General features: G+C 39.6%; 1 long non-coding RNA gene across 1 annotated transcript in view; it reads right to left on the bottom strand.

The window, feature by feature from the left end:
- The window catches only part of LOC126334971 (uncharacterized), a 109,911-nt gene extending 89,787 nt beyond the window's left edge, over positions 1–20,124 (bottom strand). Inside the window, exon 1 of the long non-coding RNA XR_007564793.1 lies at positions 19,453–20,124. This is a non-coding gene — a long non-coding RNA (uncharacterized LOC126334971). The remainder of the gene's footprint in view (positions 1–19,452) is intronic.
- Positions 20,125–22,139: the final 2,015 nt, after the last annotated feature.

The following is a 22,139-nucleotide window of genomic DNA, read 5'->3' as shown; positions in this document are numbered from 1 at the left end:
CAATACATGTGATTTACAAATTTTGGGGTCATTGCTACCTACTCATCTGCATAAGCGCAAGAATAAAATTATGTTGGATCCAACTGGGACAACGTTACACAGAGTCTGCCCAATGAGTATGCAATGATAGTGCAACCAATGTCAGGACTCATAAGAACTGAAGTACAGACAAGCCATGAGCTCACTGCCTCAAAACATGCAAAAGAGAATGACAGGAACAGCTGATTCAGCTCTTAGATGACAGTGTAGAGCACAATGTTCTTCCGTAACAGGACTATATGTAGTAATTTCACCTAGGAATGACACAAAAATGCCTTTCATGCTGCAAGCTTAAACTTAAATATTAGGCTAGCGTAGAGTGCTGACAGTATCAGAAAATGTGAGAACATTCTGTCACCAGTAGGGGAGGGGGTGGGGGAATCACCTCATCGACAGCTTTAAAACCCTTGCTTGTTTTCCATTCACTCTCACAGTCTGGCCACTCCATCTGCATCACTGATACTAATGGAAGGCCAGCTCTGCTAGTTGCAGTATGACTGGGTGAATATGAGGAAGAGTCACCAGCCACCGCCAGCTTGGGGTCCACAGCTACAAATGCACAACTGTCCTGTTGTGGAGGGAACTTCTGTGAGCTGCATTCCTGCCGGTCACACCTGTGACTATCCAAAGATAAGGTACAGGCTGATCTTCCGTCAATGAAGAACTGATCTGCCGGTCTACGAGATGTTCAGTTTGTGAGCAGAAACCTCCACTGCCACTCCTGGTAACCTCCACTGCCACTCCTGGTCAGTACAAGCACTGCTTTACCGGCTACAAACTGAGACCTTCATGTTGCTGTTGGGTCTAACACATACATGTCATCTCATCAACAGACAGCAGGGTCATGCAGCTTTCTGGTGCTGAGCCTGAGTGTAACTTCACCCAAAGAGTTTGCTGAAGTTTAGCTACACATCAACAGCCAAGCCAGGCAGCAGTGATGTGCCAGCCAGCATACCTCCTACAATAGAGCCGCAGCAGTGACCTCAGACAATGCCACGGGACTGCGCCAGCAGATTCCTCATCAGTGTTGACATACTACCCTGAAACTCAAAACGTGGGCTCAGCGTGGCCCTGCCAGGACACACTTGGAAGAAGACATAGTGATTGAAAATCTCTTGGAAAGAAATGACTGTTAATTGAATGATGTCTCAATAGTGTCCCTGTGCTCCACAGAATTCCACCACCACACCTCCACTACACTCAGGTAGAAGGAGACAACTGGCAAGCCCCTACACTCCTATTAGTTTCTCAAGTGTAATTTTAATATATGGCCAATAACAATAAATGAGCCTTCTAACAAACCCTCTTTACCAGGTTCTGGCTAAAAAAGTATGATTAACATACTCATCAATTATGTGTCTGTGTTAAGTTCAATGAAACACTTGGAGTGGGTACGTGTATTGGTAGTTTCGACAAATTTTCTCCACTAATTCAATGTTAATTGTTTCACTGCAGAAATCCCAAGAGACGATGTGAAAAGTCGATGATATTACATAATTTACACCAACGCACAGTTTGCATTTTGTGTTAATGTTTCTATGGTTCCAGAACACTCTTACAATGCAAATCTTGAAGAAACTGATTTTACAGTTCATGTATTCAAACTACCTTCAAATTACTGCCACTCTGCTGTCTCTTCTAATCCCAAGCTCTAAGGCTTACATAGTTTCTTAAAAATATTAGTTCTTTGAAAGTATTGTTTAATAAAGTCATTAATTAGTAAAGAGTTACAATTAAAAGCAGTTGTTTGATAAGAAATTACAGCTACAATTTTGAAGGTAATAAATGACTGATTACAACAAATGTGATTTCTAAAACTGTTTTTCGAAGTTAGGACCAAAATAATAATTGATACAACAGGAATTTTGATGATAACATTTTTTGGAGTACTTTACATAATGTGGCAGTACATGTTGACGTTCAAATTTTACATAATAATCTTCTTTCGACCAAATGATCGAAATAATAGTTTGTTTATGACAAAGTTCTTGAACTCATAATTACAGAATTAGTTACAATGAATCTGATTTGAGTTTCTATATTAACAATCTCTTGAGTGTGAACATAACTTTCAGTGCACCAGTTAGCCAGAAACCTACCCAAAACAATAAATTTCATATTTTATGAAATAATCGAACTCTGACTCTTAATTTCCCATTTAATGACTGAACTGATCTTAACACTAACATTTCTATGTGATTATTATCTGATAGTTACACAAATGAAATAATTAATGTTTCAGTAAATTTTGTAAAATTTATGGGTACAATAAGATACTTTTCCACTAATTAAAGGTTCTTCTTAATTGCACTTAAATGAGCTGTAGTTGACCAAATGAGTGTGTTACATTTTACATATCTTGTGTACAATGCCACTTGATACAATACAGAGCATCAAAAGTTGGATTCTAACATTTGCTACATTGTGAAATGTGCATCATATAATGTGTAAAGGTGTGGTACGAAACATTTCATATACTTGTAAGAGTCCCCATAATATGTCCTATTGCAGCTTATAGTACAATTATAGCAAAATATATTTTAACATTCCTGTACTTTCCACTCGAGCCCATGTTCACGCACAACTTATATGCTAATGCATAACATAAAATTTTACTTCATTTCTTATACAATTGTGTTTAACAACCATTTAATGACACAATAAATCATTCTTTTAATATTGGCAACAATAAGCAATACCCAAGCCTCTAGGAGAAATGTAATAATATTGCTAAAGAATGTCTTTTTAAATGTTGAAAATAAACTGATGGTTCATCCACATACTGATATTGTTGTGTCACTTACTGTTGTTAATTGTACCATCTTTGGCTATTAAAGCAAAAATATTGGTAGTCTGTATCATTATTGTACCAAATGTAATACGCCCATTTGCGAAATAACAGTATTTGTGTGTCAATGCTTCCTTTGTTACAGCAAATGTAGAAATGTTTTCTAATTACAGTCATACATGGGAATTGTCCATGGGGTGTTTAAATAGGAATTTGTAAATCTTCAAAGACTGTGACTTCTTAAGGAACAACTTAGTCACTTTACACTAATTACTCTTTTTTATTATTTTAGTTCCAATCACCTATAAAGTTTCTCCATTACTCTAGTTCATTCTATATCTCACTTTATAAATGTTTTATAGCAGCCTCCCTAGCTGAAGTCACTAATGCATGCCTGTGCAGTGAAGTTCACCTTGGAGTTGAGCTGGTTCGAATCCTGGTGGTGGATGAAATTGTCATTGAGTATCTGGTCAACGAGGAGAGGAGAGGGGGTGACAAAAAAGCTTTTGATCACGTCTTTGCACCAATGCCCTGGATTAAATGCCAAACCTTTCCACACTGTATCTCATGGAATGAGGGCAAGTGAGACTGTTGATGGCGATCCATCTTGCAGATGGAAACATTAAACTCAGTGCTTGTCGAGAGGTAGGCTATATAACAGCACTGGATTCCACTGTCTTCCTTCCCTTAATTTATAGCAACACAAACACAAAACTACACTAGACAAGCACTCACCACAGCCATCTGCACGACACACAACACACTTAATAATATGATTCTTACATTCTTACATCTGCTTTCCTCCTCTCCCCCCCCCCCCCCCTCCCCATGCTCATTCCCCGAGGAAGGGACTATTCATTTATACGTACATTTTACATCATTAATTTTTCTGTCATTTTATCAATATTTTCAAGCCATTTTAGTGGTAATTTTCAATGTATTTTTGGTCATAAAAATCCCAACCCTGCAGTTACAACTTGTTTTTCATATTTGTCAATGAAAATTCTCACTTGGGGCAGCTGCTACCAATGGCTCTCCTACTCCCTCTGTGTGTGCCCCTTGCAGACAGCTGACAGGCAGACCCCGAAGACATGATGAAGTATAATTATTGTAACTATTGAGAAGCCAAGTGGTTCTGTCGGTATTGACCTGTCTATATAAATATTCTCAAAACTTTGGTGCTCATTTAAAATATTATCAAACAAATATCTATAAAGTGAAGTGTTTTCTTTTCCAAAATTAGTTCAATTTAAAAGAATTCTGGGATAAATTGAAATTTACTTCATCTTGGCATAAAACTTTAATATTCACCACCACCAATTTCTAAAATAATGCTCTTTGAAAAGATCCCAAATGGCCTTGATGCTCATATTATTCAAAAGTAGCTACATGAATATTCAGGTACCCGGGGTGTGGAAAGTATTTTGTATACTTGTCATGCCATCACAAGGTACCTGGAATGTGAAAACTATTTTGTATACTTGTCACACCTCGAATAGCTGCTATCCGAGATGAAGTGATGACTCACCACCCTCAGTTCATAGGCTGGAAATGAGACTAATTCTCTCATGGTGCATTGTATCCATTATCTTAAGGTAAGATGGTCAGGCGCAACTGTACACCATGTATCTACAGCACACTAGGTCCACACAAAAGCTCTACAAAACTGGAGCAGACAGGCTCAGTTTGCTGCCCAAACTTAAACTGCAATTCATTTTAAAATATGTATGGCTTTGACGAATCACACTCTCAAATCTTCAGATGTGATAGTGATGTAAGCTTCTGATCAAAAGTGAGGCCCAGGTAACTCACTCACTCTCCTCATTTTGCAAGTGGAACAGGAAAGGAAATGATTGGTAGTGGTACATAGTACCCTCTCCCATGCAAAATATGGGGACTTGCAGAGTATGTATTTTGAAGTAGATGGGGTGATACCAACTGAACTCATACAGCTCCCTAGATTCAAAGATCCAGGCAAGGTAGCAGTTCACTATACGCTTCAAGGTGTTTCCCCATGCTGTTGGTGACAGCAACACTGAAATAGTACTTGGGCACAACCATCTGGTGTAAGAAAGGGAATTAAAATATCTTCCTTTCATGAGTTTGGAAACTGCCCAGTTGCCCACATTAAGTAAGAAAGTTTGATGAATAGATGGTGCAACATACCACAATGGATTTTGTAGTGACCCAGTGCTTGGTAACAGGTTACAGGTAAAGTTGAGTCCAGCTCCCACATACAGAATGGACAATTATACACTTCAACACTGGTGGAACTAATGTCCCAACTACCCCTCTCAGCAAGAACACAGCAGTGACAAAAAGCTGTATCTTGGTTGCCAGCACTGGTGATTTGAGTGAAATTCTCTGCCATGTTCAGTGCAATACCACTCTTGCTGATCAGGAGACCCCATTCTTCATTACAGCATTAACATGGGGCATCTTCCGCCTCTTCCTGAAATTCTGCTTATTGCTTCTAATTCATGAGTTGGTCAGTGGAATGGCTGATGGAGTTCACAAACTGTCACCTGAAAGGCTGTGAGGTTCCAATCACATGGCCTGCACTTGGACCTCTGCAGAGCTGCATGTCTGTCTCTGGTTGCACAGGCATTCGTCATTCCAAACAACAGACAGTTTTTGTAGCTAATCTGAAACTTTGACAAGGATGTATCCGCATCATGGTGGATCACTTTTATTATTGTGGTCCACCTAGTCCTAGACTCTGCCTCCACATTTAGACATAACCAGATGTCTGTAAAGTGACCAGTTTGCATTGTTGAGCACGCATCTAGACAGCATTCCCTTGGATACTGCTCTGTCTGGTAGATATATCCAGTTTGGAAATTGGTAACTGGATTGTAGGTCATTCTCCCTTCAATCTGAGTATTTTGTGATATGGTTAGTGAGTGTCTCTTGGTAAACAGGTTCACGACGACAGTGGCAGACACAGGAATAACTCTACAGTGTACATAATTGTAATAGCAACTGGTTGTAGTCTGGTGTTCATAAGAAGAGGCGAGTACTCATATGTGTCTTCTACTAATCCTTAAAATTCTCACCCCACTTACCAGTAGGCTTTACTTTAGGTGGAGACGATATCCCTTTAGCAGAAAAGCATCAGGAAATTTAAAATGTGTTTCCTCTAATCACAAGCACAAATGTCTGCTAAATGTTTGACTACCTACAAACCTTTTGAACCTAGCTATGCACTAACGATATTTTTGTAGCAGTTTGCAACACTCTATTGGAAGTACATGAGACTTGTGATTGTGAATGTTTATTCTATTTCCTTGTTTTCCAGCTACACTGGTATTCTTGTGTGTCTGAAGATTTGAATCAATCAGTAGAAAAAGACAGAAATTTAGAACAGTACTCTGATTAAAGCTTTTACCTATGTATTACAGGGCCTGTATGATCAATGCAGAGTGTGTATGGCAAAAAGGGAATGTAGATTGAAAATTAATATGATGGCAATTTGTAACTTAATTTTATGCTTAATTTTGAGGTACTGGCAGTCCTGAAACATAATTAACATACCATGTACCTTAAGCACCATGGAATGTACACTACTGGAAATTGAAATAAGAACACCGTGAATTCATTGTCCCAGGAAGGGGAAACTTTATTGACACATTCCTGGGGTCAGATACATCACATGATCACACTGACAGAACCACAGGCACATAGACACAGGCAACAGAGCATGCACAATGTCGGCACTAGTACAGTGTATATCCACCTTTCGCAGCAATGCAGGCTGCTATTCTCCCATGGAGACGATCGTAGAGATGCTGGATGTAGTCCTGTGGAACGGCTTGCCATGCCATTTCCACCTGGCGCCTCAGTTGGACCAGCGTTCGTGCTGGACGTGCAGACCGCATGAGACGACGCTTCATCCAGTCCCAAACATGCTCAATGGGGGACAGATCCGGAGATCTTGCTGGCCAGGGTAGTTGACTTACACCTACTAGAGCACGTTGGGTGGCACGGGATACATGCGGACATGCATTGTCCTGTTGGAACAGCAAGTTCCCTTGCCGGTCTAGGAATGGTAGAACAATGGGTTCGATGATGGTTTGGATGTACCGTGCACTATTCAGTGTCCCCTCGACGATCACCAGAGGTGTACGGCCAGTGTAGGAGATCGCTCCCCACACCATGATGCCAGGTGTTGGCCCTGTGTGCCTCGGTCGTATGCAGTCCTGATTGTGGCGTTCACCTGCACGGTGCCAAACATGCATACGACCATCATTGGCACCAAGGCAGAAGCGACTCTCATCGCTGAAGACGACACGTCTCCATTCGTCCCTCCATTCACGCCTGTCGCGACACCACTGGAGGCGGGCTGCACGATGTTGGGGCGTGAGCGGAAGACGGCCTAACGGTGTGCGGGACCGTAGCCCAGCTTCATGGAGACGGTTGCGAATGGTCCTCGCCGATACCCCAGGAGCAACAGTGTCCCTAATTTGCTGGGAAGTGGCGGTGCGGTCCCCTACGGCACTGCGTAGGATCCTATGGTCTTGGCGTGCATCCGTGCGTCGCTGCGGTCCGGTCCCAGGTCGCCGGGCACGTGCACTTTCCGCCGACCACTGGCGACAACATCGATGTACTGTGGAGACCTCACGCCCCACGTGTTGAGCAATTCGGCGGTACGTCCACCCGGCCTCCCGCATGCCCACTATACGCCCTCGCTCAAAGTCCGTCAACTGCACATACGGTTCACGTCCACACTGTCGCGGCATGCTACCAGTGTTAAAGACTGCAAAGGAGCTCCGTATGCCACGGCAAACTGGCTGACACTGACGGCAGCGGTGCACAAATGCTGCACAGCTAGCGCCATTCGACGGTCTACACCGCGGTTCCTCGTGTGTCCGTAGTGCCGTGCGTGTGATCATTGCTTGTACAGCCCTCTCGCAGTGTCCGAAGCAAGTATGGTGGTCTGACACACCGGTGTCAATGTGTTCTTTTTTCCATTTCCAGGAGTGTATTTTGGGTGTAATGATACATTGGGGACATGCCTGAAAAATTTGCATTTTGCCTGTATGCCAGAAATAATGGTTTCATGTCCACTGCAGTCTGAGGTAATGGACAACAGAAGCAGTGGCATGCTTGTCATCAATCCTGTCGACAGCAGATGACATCATTCTGTTGGCAAAGCCAGCTTGCTCTACACTCTCAGCAATGCTCTAGCCTCAATCTCCATGAGCTCTATTACTTGTAGTAATATTCAGATCTCGGCATAGAAAATGGTAAATTCATCCTCAGGAAGAGCCCTTAAGTCACACTATAGAAAAAGAAAAGTCAAGCCACCTTGTGTTTAAGAAGTCACTGTACAGTACCGTAAAATCATCTTGGTCATATTTAAGATTATACAAACATGGTATATAAATTTAATGGGAAGTGCTTGCTTTTAAACACTGGTATTCTATCAAATCTGAAACAAGCAAAGAAATTCTAAATAGACAGTATGATAGTCTACTCAGATCTCTGCGAAAATGGAAATTTTTTGATAATCTGCCTATTCAAATTATTGTTTCACCTAATCCACCATACATTGGATAAACATGAAATAAACCATTTCAAAGCATTCCACTGCAAAAAGATTCTCTAAAGTAATTATTGTTCAGCATTTAACAGATTTTACGGATGCATGAATGTTACTGTCACTTATTCTCCTATCAGAATATCTCTTGCTCTTTGTAGGATAGTTACAGGAGTGGCAGAAAATTTTGCTTAAGACTTCCATCACAGGTGATGGAACTTTGGCTAGAAGGAAAGTAATAATCATTACACAGAACGTTGTGAGAATGTTACACCAAGTTTCATGGGTGAATGTAAGCTGTTTTTGAGTGTGTTAGTAACTTTGTTATGAAGTCATGTTAGGACAATAATTCAACATATTCCAACTTTTGTGAATAAACATTTTAACAGATTCAAGGTCTGCTGGGTATAATGTCACAGTGTAACTACTTATTTAACAACAGTTGCAGTTTTGGATGACAGTGAACTCTATTTCTCTTAACTTGTCCTGTTTTTATATTTAAATAGTTCTGCTTTCTAATGCACTTTTATTCTTCATATATAAAAGCGAAATGTTTTAAATTTTCATTACTTTCTCTTCTTCCACTATTGTTCCTTATTCCCCTGTCTAATAGCACTTGTATAATCTGTACTATATACTAAAGCTGTACCAATAAATATACAATACAATACAATCGTAAGTCTTTCATCTAATCACACCATACCTGTATCAGTTAGTTTATCTTCATCCTGAATGTCATTAATTTATAATATTGATTAATTTTTGTGTTCTGTTCGTCTCTGTATCTGCTGCATCTCCTTGTCCATCTTTCTAGGTGGAACATACCCACTTGCCTTTTCTGTGAATACCTACACCTTACATTACTCTAGGAAAACATTTGAATATCTGCCCTTTGTTTTGCTTTTTGTAAATAGCTACACTGTCTATGAATGAATGAATAAACAAGTCAATAAAGAGTAAGTGATGAAGACAGAAAACTGCCTTTATTTCTGATGTTGCAGAGGATCTACTTATTACCTGGAATCATAACACACAACTGGGACAAGAATTAAGTGCAGTTCATTTCCTTGGGATAACAAACTATTCCAAACTATCTTGGGACAATCACATAGAAAAAGTGGTACGTGAAATTAGTGAAGGTATATTTGCCCTAAGAAAATTACATGTTTGAGTTGTTACTCCAGTGCTGAGAGTCGTCTATTATTCCATAACACACAGTCACACATCACGGCTAGGGCCAGAAATAAATCCAGTAGGATTTTTTACCAAGTTCCTAATCATGTTCAGATAAGATAGATTAAGCACAGTTGGTGGTAGAGTGTTTATTGCTACCAGAAATAGTTTACCTTGTAGTGAAATTGCAGTAGATAGTTCCTGTGAGTGTGGGTGGAGGTTATACTTGACAACTGGAATAAATTAATAGTTGGTTCCCTTTAGCGTCCCCCAACTCAGATACTGTAATGCCCAAATCCACCCAAAATAAATGTGAAGTAGATCTATTTAAATAAAGCAGATAAAAATTTGCTTGACACCTTTCTAAGAAACTGTCTCGACTCCTTCCGATCTGACTATGAATATGTAGACCAGATGTGGTTTGAATTCACAGAAATACACTCCTGGAAATGGAAAAAAGAACACATTGACACCGGTGTATCAGACCCACCATACTTACTCCGGACACTGCGAGAGGGCTGTACAAGCAATGATCACACGCACGGCACAACGGACACACCAGCAACCGCGGTGTTGGCCGTCGAATGGCGCTAGCTGTGCAGCATTTGTGCACCGCCGCCGTCAGTGTCAGCCAGTTTGCCATGGCATACGGAGCTCCATCGCAGTCTTTAACACTGGAAGCATGCCGCGACAGCGTGGACGTGAACCATATCTGCAGTTGCCGGACTTTGAGCGAGGGCGTATAGTGGGCATACGGGAGGCCGGGTGGACGTACCGCCGAATTGCTCCACACATGGGACGTGAGGTCTCCACAGTACATCGATGTTGTTGCCAGTGGTCGGCGGAAGGTGCACGTGCCCGTCGACCTGGGAGCGGACCGTAGCGATGCACGGATGCACGCCGAGACCGTAGGATCCTACGCAGTGCCGTAGGGGACCGCACCGCCACTTCCCAGCAAATTAGGGACACTGTTGTTCCTGGGGTATCGGCGAGGACCATTCGCAACCGTCTCCATGAAGCTGGGCTACGGTCCCGCACACCGTTAGGCCGTCTTCCGCTCACGCCCCAACATCGTGCAGCCCGCCTCCAGTGGTGTCGCGACAGGCGCGAATGGAGGAACGAATGGAGACGTGTCGTCTTCAGCGATGAGAGTCGCTTCTGCCTTGGTGCCAATGATGGTCGTATGCGTGTTTGGCGCCTTGCAGGTGAGCGCCACAATCAGGACTGCATACGACCGAGGCACACAGGGCCAACACCCGGCATCATGGTGTGGGGAGCGATCTCCTTCACTGGCCGTACACCTCTGGTGATCGTCGAGGGGACACTGAATAGTGCACGGTACATCCAAACCGTCATCGAACCCATCGTTCTACCATTCCTAGACCGGCAAGGGAACTTGCTGTTCCAACAGGACAATGCACGTCCGCATGTATCCCATGCCACCCAACGTGCTCTAGAAGGTGTAAGTCAACTACCCTGGCCAGCAAGATCTCCGGATCTGTCCCCCATTGAGCATGTTTGGGACTGGATGAAGCGTCGTCTCACGCGGTCTGCACGTCCAGCACGAACGCTGGTCCAACTGAGGCGCCAGGTGGAAATGGCATGGCAAGCCGTTCCACAGGACTACATCCAGCATCTCTACGATCGTCTCCATGGGAGAATAGCAGCCTGCATTGCTGCGAAAGGTGGATATACACTGTACTAGTGTCGACATTGTGCATGCTCTGTTGCCTGTGGTTCTGTCAGTGTGATCATGTGATGTATCTGACCCCAGGAATGTGTCAATAAAGTTTCCCTTCCTGGGACAATGAATTCACGGTGTTCTTATTTCAATTTCCAGGAGTGTAGTATCAACGCCAACTGAGAGATATATACCAAATAAATTATTAAGTGATGGTACTGTGCCCCCATGCTACACAAAAAGTGTCAGAACACTGTTGCAGATACAATGAAAAAAGCATGCCAAATTTAAAAGAACATAAAATCCCCAAGATTGTTGAAGTTTTACAGAAGTTCAAAATTAAGCACAAACTTCAATGCAAGATGCTTTAAACAGTCTTCATAACAAAGCTCTGTCTTGAAATTTGGCAGAAAACCCAAAGATATTCTGGTCATATGTAAAATACATCAGCAGCAAGAAGCAATCAATACCTTCACCGCATGATCATAATTGTGATGTAACTAATGATAGTGGCACTAGGGCGGAGTTACTAAACAATGTTTTCCAAAACTCCTTCTCCAAAGGAGATGAAGTAAATATTTCAGAATTTGAACCTAGAACAACTGTCAACATGAGTAACTTAGAAGCAGATATCCTCAGTGTAGCAAAGCAGCTTAAATCACTTAATAAAGGCAAGGCCTCTCATTCAGATGGTGTACCAGTCAGGTTCCTTTCAGAGTATGCTGATACAATTGCTGCATACTTATCAATCATACAAAATAGCTCGCTTCTCAAATGCCTGTACTTAAAGACTGGGAAGTTGCACAAGTCACTAATACCCAAGAAATGAAACAGGAGTAATCCACTGAATTACAGCCCTATATCACTAATGTTGATTAGCAGTACATTTTTGGAACATATACTGTGTTTGAACATTATGAATTCTCTCAAATAAATTATTTATTGACAAATAGCAAGCACAGATTCAGAAAATATCCTTCTTATGAAACACAACTAGCCTTTTATTCTCACAAAGTAACGAGTGCTATCAACATGAGATGTCAGATTAATTCCATATTTTTAGGTTTCCAGAAGGCTTTTGTACACTGTTACTCACAACCAACTTCTAATCAAATTGTGTGCTTATGGAGTATCGGCTCTGTTGTGAGACTGGATCCACCCAGTCAAAAGAGTCATAGTTCGTAGTAATTGATGGAAAGTCACCGAGTAAAAAACAGAAGTAACATGCGGCATTACCCAAGGCAGTGTTATAGACCCTTTTCTGTTCCTAATCTACATAAACAAGTGACTTCTACAAGGCGTTTGATACAGTTCTCCACAGTCGTTTAATGAACAAAGTAAGAGCATATGGACTATCAGACCAATTGTGTGATTGGATTGAAGAGTTCCTACATAACAGAATGTAGCATGTCATGCTCAAAGGAGAGAAGTCTTCTGAAGTAAGAGAGATTTCAGGTGTGCTGCAGGGGAGTGTCATAGGACTGTTGCTATTCACAATATATATATAAATGACCTTGTGGATAATGTCGGCAGTGCACTGAGGCTTTTTGCGGATGATGCTGTAGTATATAGAGGTTGTAACAATGGAAAATTGTACTGAAGTGCAGGAGGATCTGCAATGAATGACGCATGGTGCAGGGAATGGCAATTGAATCTCAATGTAGACAAGTGTAATGTGCTGCAAATACATAGAAAGAGAGATTCCTTATCATTTAGCTACAATATAGCAGGTCAGTAACTGGAAGCAGTTAATTCCATATATTATCTGAGAGTAGGCATTAGGAGTGATTTAAAAGGGAATGACTATATAAAATTAATCGTTGGTAAAGCAGATGCCAGACAGATTCATTGGAAATGCAATCCAAAAACAAAGTAAGTAGGTTACAGTACACTTGTTCGCTCACTGCTTGAATACTGCTCACTTGTGTGAGATCCGTATCAGGCAGGGAAGATATAGAAGATCCAACGGAGAGCAGCACACTTCGTTAGAGGATCATTTAGTAATTGCAAAAGCATTACGAAGATGATAGATAAACTCCAGTGGAAGATTCTGCAAGAGAGACCCTCAGTAGCTCGGTACAGGCTTTTATTGAAGTTTCGAGAACATACCTTCACCGAGGAGTCAAGCAGTATATTGCTCCCTCCTATTTATATCTCACGAAGAGACCATGAGGATAAAATCAGAGAGATTAGAGCCCACACAGATGCACACTGACAATCTTTCTTTTCACGAACAATACGAGTCTGGAATAGAAGGGAGAACCGATAGAGGTACTCAAAGTACCCTCCGCCACACACCGTCAGGTGGCTTGCAGAGTGTGGATGAAGATGAAACAACATAGGCAACAATCTGAGCAGCCCTCTTAGATCGTTTGCTGATGATGCTGTCATTTACTGTCTTGTAAGGTCACCAGAGGAGCTAAACCAAATGCAAAATGATTTAAACAAGATATATGTATGATGTGATAAATCGAAATTGATTCTAAATAATGAAAAGTGTGAAGTCATCCACATGAGTACTAAACAAAAGCCACAACATTTTGTTACAAGATAAGGCACACAAATCTAGAGGCTTGAATTTAACTAAATACTTAGATTACAATCACGAATCAACTTAAATTGGAACAATAACATACATAATGTTGTGGGGCAAGTAAACCAAAGACTGTGATTTATTGGCAGAACACTTAGGGAGTGCAGCATGTCTACTAACAAGATTGCTTACACCATGCTTGTCCACCCTCTACAGAAGTATTGCTGCGTAGTGTGGGATCTGCATCACATGGGTCTGACAGACCACATCAAAAAATTTCAAAGGGCAGCTTGCTGCATATTATCACAAAATAGGGTAAAGAGTGTGCTATGGACATGATACGGAAAATGGGGTGGTAATAACTGAAATAAAGACTTTTTTATAGTGACAGGATCTTCTTGTGAAATTTCAATCACCAACTTTCTCCTCTGTTTGTAAAAATATTCTGGCGGTGCTCACCTACATAGGGCATAATGATCATTACAGTAAAATAAGAGAAATTAGAGCTTGCAACTAAAGATTAACATGCTCATTTTTCCTGCATGCTGTTTGAGAGCAGAATGGTAGAGAAACAGCTTAAAGGTGGTTCACTAAACTTTCTGCCAGACACTTGGTTGTGAATTGCTGAGTAATCACATAGATATAGAATGTACGTAAATTTCAAAACAAGGCAGTGAGGGTAATATGCAGCATAGCAAGCACAGTTCACTGTAGCTCTAGCTTCAGAAAACAAATATTATGATTCCAGCATTGTTACATATCTTGCAGTCAGTAATGCACACAAGGGAGAATTATTGTAAATACCAGCAGTAGACATATACTGTAAGCATAACAACAGGAACAAACATGACCTGATATCATTCCACTGTAACTATTAAAAAACATGGAATTGCTTTTTAACCTGACTCGCCAATTGAAGTACATAATATATTTCTTTAATATACATCCCTATGTATTATAACTTGATTGCACGAACTTATATTTGTGAGCATGCCTACCTTTTCAAAGTTGCTCAAGTGCAAGGTTGCAAAAGGCCAATGATGTTCACGGCATCTGATGCTCCACATATTGTCTGCCATGCAACCACAATACTGGCTGTTAATGGCAACAAAAGAAGCAGCACTGGACGTATACAATGGTGAGCACAACACAACACTACAGAGTGTAGTTGATCTGCTCAGTCAACGAGTTTTTCACAACAGTGCTATAGTGCTAGTGGTGTTCATACAAAGCAGAAAAATGGCAACTATAAATGAAGCAAACATTGTATTATATCAATAATAGTTGCCAAAGTTGACATTTCATCAGAAAGGAATACAAGGAATTTGGCAAAGTGAGAAAGAAGTGAGGGTTGGGTTGTTTGGGGAAGGAGACCAGACAGCGAGGTCATCGGTCTCATTGGATTAGGTAAGGACGGGGAAGGAAGTCGGTCATGCCATTTGAAAGGAATCATCCCGGAATTTGCCTGGAGCGATTTAGGGAAATCACGGGAAACGTAAATCAGGATGGCCGGACGTGGGATTGAACCGTCGTCCTCCCGAAAGCGAGTCCAGTGTTTAACCACTGCGCCACCTCGCTCGGTGAATTGGTAGGTGAAATATTAACATTTCTGCAAGATGAGTCAGTGGAATGAGTGTCGTATAGGCTCAACCGTGTGCACAATGTACACATGGAGTACAATGATGACAATATGTGCCTAACAAGTGGATGTGATGCTGAAACTGGTGTTGACCCGTGTTGTCCATTATATATATATATATATATATATATATATATATATATATATATATATATATATATATATATATATATGGCCGGGGAAGGAAGTCGGCCATGCCCTTTGAAAGGAACCATCCCGGTATTCGCCTGGAACGATTTAGGGAAATCACGGAAAACGTAAATCAGGATGGCCGGACGCAGGATTGAACCGTCGTCCTCCCGAAAGGAATATATATAAAATTATGAACACATTTCAAATAACTCCGCTGCAATATTACCGTGTAGTGCATAATGAACGTGCACTTATTACAAAAACTGGTGTTTGAGCAATCCAAGGATTCTCGGTACTATTTACAGGATGTGCATGATAGTGATCTATTATGTTATATTCATCAAACTGCTTGTGGCATAGATTACAGTGATTTCAAAGGAAGCATAACTTCACACTGTGCTACAAAAGTGGAAGACATAAGATAACAAAATTTCAAACAAAGTGTCAACCTGACAATGCACAGGAATGTGTGGAATTGGTCAAAAAATTTGTAGATGACATAAACAACCTAATCTCCTTGTTCAATAAGGGATTCATTTTCAACTTCAACCAAGCATGATTTGAAGAGGAAAAGCATATGAAAGGATCCCTGCAAATTAGAGGTACCAAGAGAGCTGTATCAAGATCAACTAACATATATTCCTTAACACACTTGAATACAATTAAGCTGACTATTAATCTGGATGGTGAATTGTATGGAAAATTATTTATTTTCCTGTCAGAAATTAGAAGTGCTCTGCCCCCTCCAATTGCTTCTCATGTGTGTGTCCCTGCAAAGGCAGTAGGAAATATTTGTGTTGCAGCAAGCAAGAGTGAGAAAATGGATGTAAGAGAACTACAATTATGGTATAATCACTGTTTTCAGCCAATAGCTGGTCCAAATAACTTGCTTTTGCTCGATTTCTAGCCTACATATAAAAATCATACTCCCTAAGAGCAAACTACCCCTCCTGAAAAGTGTGTGACATTACAACTCATACTACCTGGAAACACTGGATAAAACATATTATACACTATTTGCAGCTATGCCTCAAAGGATAGCCATTTTCACAACAGATTGTTTTGCATTTGGTTGCATGCAATCACATTCCACCATTTCTCATCATCCTGTGACACCACTAGGATTCTATATGTATTCTTTAAGAATGGATACCTAGCTGAACATCCTGCAAAAACTGTAACTCCCAAGGAGTTTCCCTTCAACATGCTGGAACTGGAGGTGCGAACCTTTGTAATCCCTTTTGCACACCAATTTTCATTTGATGTTCACAGTGCAAGTTAATGGTTTGTTTTGAACATTCCATGAATGTCAACAGTTTCCATTTCATGGAGTGTAATACATCCCATGCAAGGTTGATCTCTGCACCTCTAGACACTCAATTTCTGACACCCTCCTGATGCGCATGGTGAGTCTTCAGCATCTTTTTTTTCTGTCATACTGCTAACACAACAGTTTCAAATGAGCCTTACTTAAGGTTGAAATTGCAACATTGAACTCAAGGGGTTCCTGGTCTGTTGGAAAAGGTCATACTTGGTAACTATTTTCGATAAAATATAATGACCATCTTCAGATGTTAAATAAAATATTGATAAAAAAATATTTTACTATGTAACACATATTAAAAATATTTAAAATTTATTATTTTTAAAAAATTGTACCTGAATAACCAGATAACAGTAACTGAAATTAAAATTCTTAGATTTGAAAGGCATTAATCATGAATTGTGAAAAGTCAAAATACTTTAAAAAGAATGTAGTCAGAGCTGTAGAACAAAGTCTACATACAGTACATCCACAGCATCTGGCATTTTACTATGCCCACTATGCATCAAACAGAACCATATGTCATAAATGATGGTTAAGGAAGGGAGGAAGTTGTGAGGGGAAGTGGTAATGTACTGATATTGTGTGCTATTAAAATGCATGGAAGAACTGTCTAGATAATATAATACAATTAATTTAAAACTAAGAAATTATTCATACAAATATATCACATTGTAAATGTGATATTTTGGGTGTGTATAACATTAATATGTGACGATTGTCATAAATGTTATATAGCTCTGACTGGTAGAACTTTTGAGACCCAATTAAAGAACACACTGCAGTACCAAATAATAAGACAGCAATTGGATATAATGTAAGAAATTTTATACCAGTGCCTATGTGACTTCAAGGGTGACCTTAAAGAATTTTTTTTAAATTGTACTCAGATGCATTGTCCATGATGCCATGAAATATTAACACAAGTGAGTTGTGCTGTTATCTTTATTTTACAGCTCTGACTGTGATTTTAAAGATTTTTGACTTTTTATAACTCGTGATTAATCATGTACAATTTTAGGAATTTTAAATACTGTCAATCTACATTACCTGGTTATTAAGATACAACTAAAAAATAATAATTTTAAATATTTTCTATGCTGAAATAGTTGTTTATTAATATTTTATTTTGTATCTGAAAATAATCATAATGTGCAACCTAAATTAGGTATCAAGTGTGACTATTTGCAACTGAGAGGGTTATAATAAATATTTCATCAAATGTTTTAGTTTGGCCCAGGTACATGCGTTTCAAGTTTAAAGGTCTTATTACAGATAATAACAGTTATCCTATGTGTTAGGTGTTAGCAGAAGCAGACAGACATGAAGGATTCATTTGTTATATCTGCACTGATTGATTTGATACTACCACTGCTATTTTTCAACGGGCACATATAAACAGGAACATTTTTCTCTCGCATTTATGTATGATCCCACTGATTTTCACCTCAGTTGTAGGCGGCAGCAGCAGCAATGTGCATGTTAGTAAGTTCTGTGTTATTGGATTGCACATTTTTGGAGTTTCTTTTGTAGTTTAGTTGCTATGTTACTAAATATGAATATGAAAATTATTGTTTACATAAGTTATGAAGAAGAGGCAGCTACATGCAAATTATGGAAATAACATCTTATGACAATGCAATTTGCAGTTAGAAATGCCTGCAGACCACACACACAACTTGGAAGAGATCATGTACATCCAACTATCAATAAATTTTATAATTAGCAATATGTATTAATGCTGCTAATATTCATCTCTTTTAAGATGGGGAACATTATGTAGGATAATCCTTGGAAGATCTGATGATACACTAGTAAGAAATGTAACTTCTGTTATAAGAATTACCACTGCCAATATATCAGATTTACAGAATTTAAGCCTCTCCTGTAGTATTTGTAAATTATTGGTTCATTTTCTTTCCTTTTTGAAAACTAGATCTTGTCATTTACAGTAACACTTATCATACTAAACTGTCTTGTGATAGTAGGAGCCTATCACCACTAAATTCTAGAGGCTAGATTCTTCTAAGAATCAATATCACATGGTAAGTTTTTATTTTCTCGAATAACAATCAGATTTAAATGGTATGGGCTCCATCTACTGCAACATTGGCCCTGCATGTCCAGTAGTAGCAGTTAGTAGTATTCCACTTTCATTTTCCTTACTTTGACCTCTGCAATAAAGCACAACAGAAAAATAGCAGCAACAGAACAACTTTGAAAACGGCTGAGTAAAATCACAAATTACAAGCTTTATGGTAATTTCCTTTTCTTTGAATGGGCGAATAACTTGCACAATTTTAGTTTCGCAAAAATAATAGTTATTTACTCAGTAATGGAAACGGTATGCAATCACAGTCAGCAAATTCAGTACAATTCAAACCTGGCGTTAATATAAAGGAATGGTTTTGGCATGCCTTGTCACAAAGCGCAATTATAGTATTGAGAAGAATTTCATCACAGTCCTGAACTCTGATCAGTAGTCTCCTCACTCCGATTTCGAGAGACTACGCAGCATTGCAACATACTTAAGTTTTATGAGGTACATTGCAGTATCATTGCATTTCTTGTGTGAAACGGAAACAGAAATTAGTAACTGTGTACCTTGCAATACAACCACAGTCACTTCGCCAAAACCGGATGAAAAACTTCCAAACTGTCTTGATACCGAAGAGTTGATTCCGTCCAAGTCTGTGCCAGCAATGAATTTGCAAATACTTTATCATCTTACGCGTAACAGCTGATAAGGCAAGTTTCAATAACGAAGCAAAGAATCGTACGACTTTCATTCATTTTTAAGGCACTAGATAAAAACAGCTTTATTTCCGATACCGAACTTTACTGGTAGGCTTAACAGCAAGAAGCATGCATTCCAATTTGACTTCGTTGGGGTTAGAAACGCAACATCTCCGCGCTTGTTTGAAATATTAAATTTAATTTCACTACTTCTTGCACAGAGAAATTCACTAATTTAACACACAACCTAAGAGTGGTGCAATCAGTGCGCCTGTTGGTATGTACACAAGAGGAGAAAAGTATAAAATCGACTTCACAGCAAGCGTTGACCTCAGAAACATTATTCAGTTCTCCGAGACATTCAACGTTTTACACTAATTGATTCAAACCCTAGTCCCATAAGATTATCAGTCTCACTAACTCGTGCAATAATGTCATCATTGAGTACATTCTATGAATCCAAGCGCGGATGCACTTCAGTCAAGGTTGTTAAACTAGCGCGTGTATGACACGATGCACTCTCAGTCCCATACATTTCGGCTCCACTGAGCTACGCGCCGTATGCTATGTACAAACAAATAAATTGCATTAGGTAGTATTGCTTGTATGTAGTTTCATTTAAACAGTGTGCCACACAACAAAACTTCATACAGTTGTAAAGAATATTTCGCCCGCTTTCGGGGTATTACCCTATACAGCGTTAAGAAAGGAAGGAGGATTAGGGTTTACTGTCGCGTCGACGATGAAATCTTGAGACACGAAGTACAAGGTAGGATTAGGAACAAGGTATAGAAAGAAACTGAGCGTTTCTATTCAAACGAGTTAAATCACTTGCCTTAAGTCATTAACGAAAACTGCGGCAAATTTAAATTTGGATGATCGAACGAGGATTTGAACGGCTCTCCGAATCGAGTCCAGTCTTTTTATAGTTCTTTTGGTGTTTGCTTTGCAGAAGTTCCGCGAGGACTTGGATTTTTTGTTACACGCATTCTTTCACAAAAGCCACCAAATACCTGAAAGCGCAAAACGCCTACACTGTGCATAAATAATGTCAATTGGTAAAGCACATTTAAATAACTAATCATTTTCAAAGTGAAAAATACGACTCTGTAGAAGAAAAGTAATGGGGAATTTTACGTTATTTCGTGCTTTGCGATTAAAAGGACTCCCGTAGTGAATAATGTAAGGAGGCATTACCTGGTACGCTTATGTTACATACCGGTAATATGTCTGTTAGTCTAAAACGGTTGGAAATTTTTGGACGACAATTTTCCTAGTGTTTGAATTTTCAGTAATTTACCTACAAACATTTTCAAGAATATTTGGTTATTAATAATTGATTCATTGCTAGAACCTTAATCCTGACACTATTTTCCGACTTTTAGTAACATGTTGGTCTTTCATGACCTCATATTCACCATTTGATATTGGGCTTGGCCCAATTATATAAACAGTGCTACGTTCAGGTCAATTTTGACGTTAGATCAGGAACTGGACTGTGTCCAATGTTGTTAAGTACTGTATGATAGCCAAACCTTCGAACGCGAGTTGCTATATAGTAACCAGTCTCCATTCACCAAGGTTGCCCATTCACAAAACTCTCTGGTGTGAAAGTTGTTACCGTTTGACAGCTGGAGACATTAGCGCTCCAAGCGGTGAGAATGCAGCAGACGTTCGCATGCATTGTATAGATAATGTTTTTTTAATTATTTTCTTCTTCATTAAAGAAATAATTGTTATATTTTTCTGTTCCACGCGTTAGTGAGTTACTGAGAGACATGAATTATAGTGAAATAAATTTAAAAGCACTGAATCAAATTGATTGGATGACATAAGCTACAACTTATTTGGGAAGTAATACTTCCAAATATGTGTATATTTGTAGCTTATTCCGCTGAAAGCAATAGAATATAAACACATGTTTCATACATGGAAAGCATGTATTCCAGTTGTATTTTATTACTGTAGGCACTTTTCGTCAAACTTAAAAACTTTTTATGGAATCTAGTGATTTGCCCATTCTCATACTTCAGTCGACTTCCTCATGCACGAACATTTTTGTAAATATAATTACTTTTGTTTCAAAAGAGGATGTGTTGAAGACTTAGCAACAATTGTACTATTGGTTTCTTCTGTGCTGGGGAAAAAGGTTTATTACTTTTGACGAATTATTACCGTGTCTTTGTGGTTTATCCTTGAGCTTCAGTTGCGGTGCCTATTTGATGTGTTAAATAATGTAGGTCTTACATTCCATATAGGTTTCCTCTGGTCCACATTCAATGATTTAATTGAAAGCATAGCGAACAAAACTCTGCTATGTTGGGTAGACACATGTCACTTTCTACAGAAGTTCAGGCCTTCTGGTATTTACTGGCAATTTTTTGTTATGAAAGTAAAACGACATTATTTGGCAACTATCTGTACCAGTACGTTACATGAGAGTCTTAAATAAACTGTCCTGTGTGGTGCTTGGTTATTAGGGAACTAAATAATGACAAATGTGGTCTCATTTTTATTTATTGTCGATTTCTATGGTACTACACATACTCGCTATT

Source organism: Schistocerca gregaria, chromosome 2, assembly GCF_023897955.1.
Source record: "Schistocerca gregaria isolate iqSchGreg1 chromosome 2, iqSchGreg1.2, whole genome shotgun sequence".
NCBI classification, from domain to species: Eukaryota; Metazoa; Arthropoda; class Insecta; order Orthoptera; family Acrididae; genus Schistocerca; species Schistocerca gregaria.
The sequence above is the reverse complement of the archived record's forward strand: the minus strand, read 5'-3'. Positions and strand labels throughout refer to the sequence as shown.